Raw genomic sequence first — 12,786 nt, 5'->3', positions numbered from 1 at the left:
AGTCAATGTGTCCTTCAGCACCCTACAAATACAATAAGTCCTGGAATGATGCAAGCAAGGGACTCTAAAAAAAAAATAGGTACAGGGATTAGCTAGGAAGGAAGAGATGGATTTCCCTTGAGCCAGTGGTGAAATAATGAATCATGAAAATAGAGACCTTGTATTTTAAATGACACACAAGGGACACCTCCCCATCCAACCTGCTTCCCACTTAGGGTTGTCAGCACAAATCAGAACTGGGACAGTCTGCCAAGGCAACAGGCTGGTTCAGCGTGTGACAGGAAGGCTGTCAGGGAGTTGGGTCGTGCCTTACATGTAGAAAGCCTCCTGTCATCAGACTAATCACAGAGCCTTTTCCTTGTAACTAATGGGTAGTTTTCTTTAATCTCCAGAAATCTCTGATCAATTAACTGCTATTTAAGCCAATCAAGGAAATTGAGATATGGGGTTAATTAGCTTTCTGAAGATTACACACAGTATCAGTCAGCAGAGAAGCCTGAAGTGGAACTCAAGGCAGAGCAGGTAGATGTGTGCAGCGTGAAAACGAGGTGACATCCAGGTGGTAATGAAGATGTGAACGGGCACCAGGAGATTAGACATTCTCCGCCCACCATGGGAAACCCGAGGGTCCTCTACTGCAGCTCCTTCAAGGAAACTAACTTCTCCATTGAACAATTAATTGTGTTTGTGTTGGTGTTCTTAAAGCACGTTTGACTTCACACTTATTTCTTCCTAGGTCAGCCCATGGCCTCATCAGCCTTTAACTTCGCTGGGCAATTGTGAGGAATTCATGGTACAGCACGTGTGATGATTTGATGGTGAAGATTTAAGGCTGTAATGCCCATGAAAGTTTTAGCCAGCGCCAAGCACACGAGGGCAATGATCAGCCATTATTATCACTGTTATCTGCCCCCAAGTTCTATCAGTGCAAACTCCCTGAAAAAGTTCTATCAGTGCAAACTCCCTGAAATATTATATTTTCTTTTCTCTCTCCCTCTTATTCTGGATAACTGCTTTCTCCTTTTTCAGTTTTAGGTGGCTTTACCACATGGTTAGTGGGCAGCCCTGCCCTGTCTTCCCAGTGCCCCCATATCATCCTGGTTTGGCATCTCTTCCCCAGATTTTTTTGCGTTCTGTCAAGCTCATGACTCAGTCAGTTTATCTGAATACAATTTGTTTTTCTGTGACAAAGTGTGACTTCTACTCAAAGGGATATCGGGCGGTGTTTCTTGGTCAGTCTAAGCATGGGATGTATTTGTTTCTCCAGGTGTGACATGGCGGAAATCCTGGGACAGATTGATAATCTTGATTTCTTTGGTTGTTGCATAAGTTTCCTGTTGCTGCTGTAACAAATTTTCATAAATCTAGTAGTTTGTAACAACACACATTTATCAGTTTTCTTCCTCTCTCCCTGTCTCTCTCTGCCATACTTCCTTTCTTCCTAAGAGATTTCACAGACAAAGTATTATAATTTAGATAGGGGCTGCAGAACAAACATTTATAGAAAGCTATATAATTTCAAAGATTTCATTGCATGCATTATCTCAACAGATCCTTACAAGTCCCCATGGAGGTGTTTACGTTAATTACCCTTATTTGCGGATGAGAAGACTAAAGCTCTACAGCCTAAGGTCACATACTCATTCCATGAAATCACATCTCACTTCTTCCAGCTCTTATCCTCTTTGCACTAGGCCACCACATCTCCCTGGTCCCCATTCCATCCTTTATATAGTTTCCTTCTGAAATTCCCAGTATGTTGTATTATCTCTGAAAATATCTTTGGAAGTTTTTTAGTTTTTGCCTGGAAGATTAACAGGCAAAATGCACTTTCTTGAAACTATTATTGATGGCATTTCCATGACTAGGGTCATAGGTTGGTGCTATTTATTACTGAGAATGTGAGGTTTGCTTTTCCCCTTTGGCAAAAATAAATGGAATAAAAGGAAAGTGGATAATCTGGGATCTATGAGAGTTCACACTCTAAACCCTGGGAATCCACCTTCCAACCTGCAGGCTAAGTGAGAACCACTTGAACTGGACATGGGCTCCACCTGAGATTCATAGTACAATAAACACTTATCCTAATTAGCCAATAGACATGAACTCAGAGGTCAGCAGGACTTAACCACCTGTCCAGATACCATGTCTCTCTGACACCTCAGACAAGAGGCCATGGATCAATGACTAATTTTCATTGAAGCTGAATACATTATTTGGAACTACACAAATTGCATTCCATTACAATGAAAAGTCTTGAAACAGAAGCTATAAGAAAGACACTGACGAGAGAGGCAGTGTAGTGGAGGAGAAAGAGTACAGGTTCTGTTAGAAGTGGATGGTCCATGGCTTTGGTCCTGATTAAAGTATCCTCTGAGGCTTTGGCCACAGATTATTATTTTTGTCTGCTATTGCCAAACTTTGTGCCATTTAATTCCACCACTCTGGTTACAACTGATTATGGTGTGGAACAGTTTTCAGGCCTCCAGTGACCATGAATATGCTTGATATTATCAATAGTAATGACATGAGCTCACTGTGCAATAGACTTCCCAACAGAGACACTTCATATTAGATACTGTTTATTGGAGCATAATAATGTGAACAGCAGTGAAGTATACAATTGGCATTTGTTCATACCAATTTCTCTCTCCTCATACCTCCAGCATCTCTATCCTCTTCCTCACATTTAGCTGATAATCACATTTCTAACTTTACTGAGAAAATAGAAGCACTCAGAAGATCTGAACAAACTGCCTCAACTTTTATATCAAGCTACCATCATCCCTACTCATAATCTCTATTTTTACTCCTACTAATTTGTAGAGATGAATTGCCCATGTTTCTCTCTATGACTAACGCTTCCTCTTGTGCAGTAGATCCTGTCTCTTTGTGCCTGTCCAAGGATATTACCCTTCTTTCTTCTGCATCAATTTCTTCTTCTATTCTGGAACATTATCATCAAGATAAAAAAACACTATTGTTTCTGCATCTTAAAAAAAAATGTCCCTCTTGACTTTGTTTCTTCCTTCAGCTATTACCATCCTCGCTTCTTCTTCATAGGGAGATTTCTCAAAAATGATATATGTACTTACTGTTTCCAATCCCTCCCCTCCCGTTAATTTTTTAATGAGCTCTAATCAGATGTTCATTCTTACACTCCACCAAAACTCCTTTATAAGATCACCAACGACTACTGTGATGCTCAGTCAATCCTGTTGTCCATCCTCATTTGACTTAACAGCAGCATTTGGTAGAGTTAATCACTCTCTCCTCCTTGAAATATTTTCTTTAGTTAGACTCCAAGATATTACACTTCTTTGATGTTCCTCCCTACCTCACAGTTCTCTCATCCTCAGTTTTCCTTGCTGGTTCTTTCTCTATTCCTGACATTGGAACAACCCAGGGCCCAGTCACTGATTCTCATCTCTTTCCTATCTACACTCAGTTGTTGATTTCAGCCAGTCTGAACACAGGTAGCAAGTCCCACCTGTGTGTTGAAGACTCTCAACCTTACATCTCTAGTCCAGACCTCTTCCTTGAACTTTAAGTTTGTATGTCCAACTGCCTACTGGCCATCTTCACATGGATAAAATGGGTATCTCAAACCTAACATATCTAAAACTGAGCTCCTGATCTCCTCCAACCCCACTGGTACTCTAGATATTCTGCTCAGATGATGGAAACTCAATCTTTCCAGGTACTCAGGCCCCAAAACAAACAAACAAAGAAACAAACAAAACACTCAGTGTCCTACTTGTCTCCTCTGTTTCTCTCACATCACATATTCTACTCAGTTCATCAGGAAATCCTAAGTCGTGCCTTTAAGATAGTATATCCAGAATTTGACTCCTTCTCACCACTTTTACCGTATTAACCAGGCCTGGGCCACCATTAGCTCTTGCTTTGGCTATTGTAATAGCCTCTTAATGATATTACTGCTTCCATCTTCACCCTTCTACCATTTATTTCCAACTCAAGAGCCAGAGTGATCTTGTTACAAAATAAGTCTGATCATGTCACATTTCTGCTTTAAAAAAATTCCTTAAAGTGACCTATTAGGCCCTTCACAATCGGGCCAATGTTAAGGCTCTAACCTTACCACACTTACCCTTACCTTAGTTACTCCACTTCAGCCACACTGGCTTTCCTCTTCTCCTTGAACATGACAAGCATGTTTTGGTCTCTGGGCCTTAGTAATTTTTGTTTTCTCTGACCAGAGGATTGACTGATTCCTTACTTCCTTTAAATACTTTCTTAAATGTCACCTTCTGAGGTTGAGGACCTCCATGAACACTGTATGTAAAATCACATTCCCAGCACGTTTCTTTCCTTCTTTGAACAATTTTTGTCCATAGCTATTATCACCTGCTAGTACAATATACGGACCATTTATGATTTTGTTTATGTCTACCTTTCCAGTCCAGAATATAAATTTCTTGAAATGAGGGTTTTTTGTCATTTTTGTTTGTTGATATCTCTACAGCAGCTAAAATGATGCCAAGCTTAATAAGCACACATACACATTAGAGATTTTCAGATTAAAGGGAATGAGTGAATAAATGAATAAAGTAGACTTCTCAGAGAATATAAAGAGTACCTTCTCACAAGCACTCTTTTTATTGCTAAACAAAATAATATGGAAATTTGGTTATGATAAAGGTGACATCACAACCCACCAGAGATACATCAGAAAAATATATGAATTCATGTATATACAAGATTATTTGTTTAAGTGTAATCAAATAGCCCTACATGGCAATGAAAAGTTCTTCAGAGATGAACTCAAGCTAAAATCCCACTACTGGGCATATACCCAGAGAAAACCATAATTCAAAAAGACACATGCACCCCAATGTTCATTTCAGCACTATTTACAATAGCCTGGTCATGGAAGCAATCTAAATGTCCATCAACAGACGAATGGATAAAGAAGATGTGGTACATATATACAGTGGAATATTACTCAGCCATAAAAAGGACTGAAATTAGGTCATTTGTAGAGATGTGGATGGACCCAGAGACTGTCATACAGAGTGAAGTAAGTCAGAATGACAAATATCATATATTAATGCATATATGTGGAATCTAGAAAAATGGTACAGATGAACCAGTTTGCAAGGCAGAAATAGAGACACAGATGTAGAGAACAAACATATGGACACCAAGGGGGGAAAGGAGGGTTGGGATGAATTGGGAGATTGGTATTGACATATATACACTAATATGTATAAAATAGATAACTAATGAGAACCTGCTGTATAGCATGGGGAACCTCACTTCGCTGTACAGTAGAAACTAACACAACATTGTAAAACAACTCTACCCCAATAAAAAAAAACTTTTTAAAATAATAAGTAGAGGAAATAATAAAATTAGAAAATCACTATTTGAAAACTCTGCTAAAATAATTGATTCAGAATGAAACCATTGGATGAAAGGTTGTTGAGGGAACTTCACAATGAAGGAATTGGGAATTAACACTTGAACCCACTGGTCCAGTTTAACAACACTGAACTTGGCACAACTAACTTATAAGAAAAAAGGAAGCTAAAAATACCAGTTGAATATCACAATAAGCAAACAGATGAGTAAAGAATATGTGATAATCATATTGCCCAAACAAGGATTGTCTTGAGTTAAAAGAGGTGTTACCTAGGGTGGAAAAAAAGTATACATTAGAACAATCCCATGTAAAGTGTAGTTTTATTATTCAGAATATAAATATTCTAAAAGACAATTGACCTGTTTTTCACAAATCTATAAGAAAGGGAAAGAAAGGAGGGACTTAACAGATAAATGTAACAAATCGATATTGATTTTTGGTTTTGTGGATGTGCTTTTTGGATATGCTTTACAAAAAAAAGTGTAAAAAGACATTATGGAGACAAAGAGAAATTTGATTATGCCCTGGGTATTTGATCATAATAAGGAACTAGTAATAATTTCATTAGGTCCTATAATGGCATTATAGTTTGTAAAATTTTGTTCATGTTTGCTAGCAATATATACTAAAAAATGTAGGAATGAAATGGAGTCCTGATTTGCTTTCCCCTACTATAGCAACACATCTTTTAAAAGAACAGGTTAATCAGTTATGGAAAATAATTGACAACTATTGAATCTGGGGAATAGATATGTAGATTTATCAGACAATTCACTCTACTTTTGTGTATTTAAATATTTTCTAACAAATCTTAAAATAACGAGTAATGTTAAACCTTGGTGCTGCTCCTACATTCTAAAAGATGATGAACCATTGATCTCTTTTGCCATGACCTCAGGAGTGTATTGTACTCTTAGAAGTGATAGGACCTCAAGGGACTATTTCCTTGCACTTTTTTGGATTTCTATATGACCTTTTCATTAACTCCCAACATAAGAAACTGAGGACCATAACTCCCTTTCAACTAGTAAGAGTCTAAATATAATACCTGAATTTGAATTCTAGTTCTATTAATACCTGTGTAAACACTGGCAATTTTCTTTAAGCTTAGGATTCCTATAATATAAAATAATAAAATGAGCATAGTATAGGAATGCTGGGAGAATTTGAAGTAATGTGTATGAAACACTCATGCAGGGCTTGGCATACATCAGGTGATATTTCCTTGCTTCACTTCCAGCAGAGTCATGGCCAGTACATAGATCCTTCTGAGTCAAACTAGCTATTGGAAAAAGCAACATGACAAATGAATGCCCATTGATTCTGCATCACACGATTTTTATTGAAAATGTATGTATCTACCCCTGCTTTTGACAATACATCCTCAAGTCCAATAAAGGTCATTGTGAGAAAAAACTTGGTTCCTATCAAATAAAAAGAAATACAACCTCTAAAAAATCAATGCTGTTTCCGAGTGGATTTAAAAAAAAAATGCATGCATGGAAGGTTCCAATATTACAGTATAGCAGAGTAAAAACATAAACAGCATAAAATATATCTCATGGGTTTTTTCTAATGCTATAAATACTATTTTCTTAATCAAACTGAAATTTAAAAAATTAAAATAAAAAGAACCCAGAAAGAGCACATAATTTATTTCTATTTAAGTTTAAAATAGACCTTTTGAGGAAGTATCAACTCTACTTCTCCTAATTAATCAGAGTTTGGTTGTGCTTGCCTGATGGGTTTACTTCTCTTTTACCTGGGCACCAAAAGCTGTTTCTTTTTAACTTGGCATCAAGAAAGATGTTGTTCTCAAACTTGGCTCTGAAACCAGCTCTTTCTAGGACACTGCATTATTTCCATAGCTGTTGTTATTGCTGAGAGTCAAACAGTCCCATTTCTTAAGAAACATCCCAGTGATACCCATTCGGATGAGGCAGATATTTATATGCAGTAGGTTTCCCCTCTTTCCCCAAGTTCCATTATAATGTCAGGGGTTATTTGTTCCCTTTTCAGGGAGAAACACTGGGCTCTTCTTAATTCTTCAGAAAGGTTTGGGCTTGTGAATTCCTCATCCTGTGTTAAATGAGCATGCTCGAACACCATATGTTTAGAATAAAATTCAAACTTAGTATTCTGTAATAACCTATATACATATATATATATATGTATAACTGAATTACTTTGCTCTACATCTGAAACTAATACAACATTGTAAATCAACTATATCCCAATATAAAATGAAAATTAAATGTAAAATATTGAACAAATAAAAACCTCAAAATAAGCCCTCAAGGAGTTTGATAATCTTTCTTCTACCTCTTCTCTAGCCTCATCTTCAGCAACTCTTCTAGTGATAATTTTCATTCCAGCTTTACAGAATTATGAACTCAGAGCCTCTTTAGAAATTTTCCTTTTATGTACTAAACCTCTCCTAACTTACCTGCTCAGCTAATTTTTACTCATCCTGTGGTATACATCTCAAAAATCTCCTATTCCAGGAAGTCTTCTATATTAGTTTCCTGTGACTGCTGCAGCAAATACCACAAAATTGATGGCTTAAAGCAACACATTTATGATTCTGGAGGCCTGACATCTTAAATCAATATCACTGAGCCCAAGTCCAGGTGTTAGCAAAGCCTCATTCTCCCCTGGGAGCTCTAGAGAAGAATCTGTTCCTTGTCTTTTTCAGCTTCTGGTGGCTGTCAGCATCCCTTGGCTTGTGATCAACATGGCTTCAATCTTTAAGGCCAGCATCTTCAACTGTCCTTCTCTGTCCCATCTTCACATTGTCTTTTCTTCTGTGTATCTTTGTGTCAAATCTCCCCCTCTACCTCTCTCTTATAAGGATACTTGTGATTATATTTAGGGCATACCTGGATAATAGAGAATAATCTCTCCATCTAAAAATCCTAACTTAATTACATCTGCAAAGCCCCTTTATCCAAATAAAGTAACATTTACATGTTCCAGTGATTAGGACCTGATATATTTGGCGGGACATTATTCAGCATGACACATCATCCTTGTTCTTTTCTTCCAACTATAGTTCTGCTTTACAGGCTGGATTATGAACCCCTTATCTGAATATGGATTTAAAACCTTGTATTTAACTTTATCATGGTACGTATAATGATGATGATGGCAATTTTGATGTTGATAGGTAAGATATATCAATTACTTATAGTATACTGGGCACTACTGTAAGAATTTCACAGATATTATATCAATCGATTCATACAACAACTTTAAAATGTAGGTGCAATGCTCGTCCCCAGTTTTCAGAAGGTGTTACTCAGGTACCATGTCTAGCAAGTGGACTTTCTGAGATTTGAATCCAGGCTGTCCAATTCAGAGCCTGTGCAGTGTTGCACCATGAATATCGATTCACCTGCTGTCTCCCCAATTCACTGTAAGGTCGTGGAAGCCAGCCAATATCCTCAGTTTCTAGCATACAGCTGATGCTCAGTGATGTTTGGGAAATAAGTTTATAGGCAGATTCTAAACTGGATCTTCCCTTAAATAGATATGGGGTCTCAGACACGTGTGTAAAACTTTCTGGACCTCAACTATTTAATCAGGATGTTGGACTTTGGATGACCACCATGATCCCTAATGTTTTATGAACAGATCATCTCAGACATCCATTTGAAGTCTAAAATCTATTGGATTAAGGTGACTGATTCACTTGGCCCACGTTGTTGAGAATACTCAGCTCAGGGCACTGTTAACGATTTATCACACTGGGGAAGATAACTTTTGAAGTAGAAGTCATTTTAGCATGTCCATGTTCCAAAAGCTTTGAAGGAATGCCAGAAGTGTTAATAACATCTGTTTTCCCAAAATAGGCAAATCACTTCTACTTCTGGTGGGAAAGACTAACCTTTTTGGATTCTCCCAAAAGACTGTGTTTTATTCACTATTGCCTGTCATTCCTGAAGCCTAATGACACAGAGTCATTCCACCTAGGTGACCTACCCACATAATAAATGAATACTAATATCTCAATCTTGGGTTGGAGGACCCAGGTCACACATCTATATAACATTCTGCCAATGGGTTAATGAATAGTGAATCAAATAAATTCAGAAATTAACCTCAGATGTAAGAGCTGCATGCATGCACACATATTTAATGCTTTCTACACAAGTTACTCAATAAAGCATTTCTCGAATACTAGAATGTGAACCTTCTAGACACTTATAAATATTAATTGACAATAAAGGGAAATACTGAAAAAGTTATTAAGAGCACTGTATAGTGCTGACTTGGTCTTCGAGAGCCCTCAGAAACGCTCTTCAGTTGGAATAATAATCATGGAAACATGAACCAAATAAAAGACTTTAAGCTACACTCTGAATGACGTTGCATATGATTAACTTTCATTATCATTAATGTGTATTATGGTCATATCCCCAATGACATGTGGCTGGGAGAAGAGCTCCTTTAGTGGCAAAACTGTTATCTTATTGCTGTTGTTGCTATTTCAGTTTGGGTTCCTGGTACGAGGTGATGATTGCACAGCTTGAAAGCTGCTTCCTTTAGTGGAAACAGCATAGGTTTTGGAGCCAGAGTCTGGATTCAAATTCCAGACACTGCTGGTGAGTTGTGTGGCTATGGGCAGACTGCCTGACCTTTCTTCCTGCAAAATAAGGTTTAATGGAGAAAGAGGTAGAAAGATGAGTTGAGGGAGAGTCTATATGACCATTCCCACGCTGAGTTTCTCTGTCTCCTGAGGAAGAAATGCTTTGGCAAAACTCCCTTCTGAAACCCACACAGAAAGTCGCTTTCTATATGGATGCCTTAGGCTTTGGTTCCAAGTCTGTATCTGTACTTCCTAAATCTTATTTTTTGTTACATCTTTGTTGAGATAGAAACCATATACCAAAGTTTACTTTTTTATAGTGTACAATGAATGATTTTTAATATATTCACAAAGCTGTGCATTGATCACCACTAATTCCATAATATTTTCATTATCTCCCCAAAGAAACTCCATACCCCCTAGCAGTCACTCTCTATTCCTCCCTCCCTCATTCCCTGGCAACAACCAAGCTATTTTCCATCTCTATCAATTTGCTTCTCCTGGACATTTTATATAAATGGAGTTATACAATAAGTGGTCTTTTGCATCTGGCTTTTTAAAATTAGAATAATGTTTTTAAGGCTCATCCAGGTTGTACCATGTATTTTATGCTCAAATAATATTCTACAGTATGGATATATCATACATCAGTTAATGGACATTTGAGGAATTTCTACTGTTTGGCTATTATACATAATCCTGCTACGAACATTTCTGTACACATGCTTTTTACAGACATATACTTTCAATTATCCTGAATATACATAGGAGTGGAACTGCTGGGTCATAAGGTGTGATAGTAAGAAAAATTGCCCTACAAAATGTACATATTCTAATTCTTGGAACTTGTGAATAAGTTATGTTCCATGGCAAAGGGAATTTAAGTTTGCGGATGGAATTAAGTTTGCTAATCTGCTGAGTTTAACATAAGGAGATTATCCTGATTAATAGAGAGGGACCAATGTCATTGCAAGGATCCTTAAAAGTGGAAGGGGGAGGCAAAGGCAGAGTTTCTGAGGGAGATGTGACTATGAAAGGATGGTCAAAGTGAAGCAGGTTTGCTGCATTTGAAGATGGAGGAAGAGGCCACAATCCAAACAATGGAGGCCACCTCTAGAAGCATGAGAAAAGGAAATGGTTTCTCCTTTAGAGCCTCCAGAAGGAATACATCCCCACCGACACCTTGATTTTAACCTAGGGAGACTGTTGTCAGAGTGTCAACATCTCGAACCTTACAATAATAAATGTGCGCTGTCTTAGATGACTGAGTTTTACATATTTTGAACACCAACTCATATTAACACCAACTGGTAGTGCCACTGGGACGGCTATGATGTCAAATAATTGTGGCTTTGAGTCAGGTCAATAAACAATGAGTTCTGAGAATGGAGATCTTCAGTGAGCTTTCAGAAAGATCAAATAATGCAATTATCCAGGGAAGGGCTTTTAGGATGGTCCAAACCTGTTTTTCCCGCTCCTGTGACTTACAAGTTGCTGGCATAGCTAGCTAGCATAGTTGCAAGGCTGTTGGCTTTCAAGAGCTGGAAGAAGGTGATGGTGTTAGGGTGATTTAAAATGCCAGAGGCTCTCTGTTCTTATTTGATTCAACCATTTTTCCTGAATAAACACTCCTTTGATGGTTAAAAGCCCAAGTTCTGAAAAAGTAGCTTTTGACAATTTTTTCCAGTGTTCTCATTACTTTGTAGAGGAGTGGATTTTCAGAGGCCCTTCCCCTACCATTCTGGAAGTAGACCCCCCTTCTTCTGGATTTCTACTCTGGAGAGCTGGGCAGATTGAGAATGGGACTCAAGTCAAGCACTTTCAAGCTTATATTCTTCTCAAGATGAATCTGAGTTGCCTACTTTCCACCCCTTACTTCCAGGAGTCCCATCCAGGTTGTATTTATTCCTCTGGATCTTCCTGCTTTACCATTCTGTCATTCCTGAGTCTATAGCATAAATGGTTTAACTGCCTACTATGAAGATCCTTCCCTGACCTCACTGGCCTTTGAGGATGATCGGGCCTTGGGAGGGTGAAGGACTAGCTCTTTTTGAGGGAGTCCTTATAAGTCTATGATCTCTAGACTTACTTGGGGTCTAAGAGTTACAGGAAATCCTTCTCTGCTAGTTCCCACTCCATGTCTGTTAAGCTGCTACTCCTGACCTCTGATGCTCTTTTACTCTGCACTATGCTCTGAGAGCCAGAAAAATAGACTCTAGTCTTGGATCTGATATCTGTTGGCTTCTTCTGTTAGACACATTATCATACTTCGCAGGAACTGATAGACAAATGGTGATAAAACAGCAATGTCACAAGACCGTTTGGACATCACAATGATAATTTATTGGAAAGTACCTTCTGCAGTCTCTATCTCATTTGGCTAACTTATCTTAGGCTATAGGAATCCACACTCTTCAATTTTCATTTTGCTTGAACTGTTTTTCTCCAACTGTTGCTCTTGAGTTCTCTCTAAAGATCCTTATCAGTGTTAAAAAAATATTTTTGTGATCAGTTTGAAGATACTTTTCAAAATTAATTTTAGTCTATTTTAGATTGTTTGGAGGACCACCTCATAATTACATACTCTAGGCAAAAGTTTTTTCCTCATGTTTATTTATTTTTTATTGTATTGTCATCAGTTAGCATTACCTTCATTGTGGAAAAAGAAGCAAAGTAGAATTTAACATGAAAATGATGCATGTATTTCAAATAGAAACTAAATGACATCACAAGTCATAATAAATTGAATAGAGGCATAAGTTGGAAGAACTGAATTATTAAATTACACAAAATTGATAAAAATAGAACACAC

Source organism: Lagenorhynchus albirostris, chromosome 4 (assembly GCF_949774975.1).
Source record: "Lagenorhynchus albirostris chromosome 4, mLagAlb1.1, whole genome shotgun sequence".
Taxonomy (NCBI): Eukaryota; Metazoa; Chordata; class Mammalia; order Artiodactyla; family Delphinidae; genus Lagenorhynchus; species Lagenorhynchus albirostris.
The sequence above is the reverse complement of the archived record's forward strand: the minus strand, read 5'-3'. Positions refer to the sequence as shown.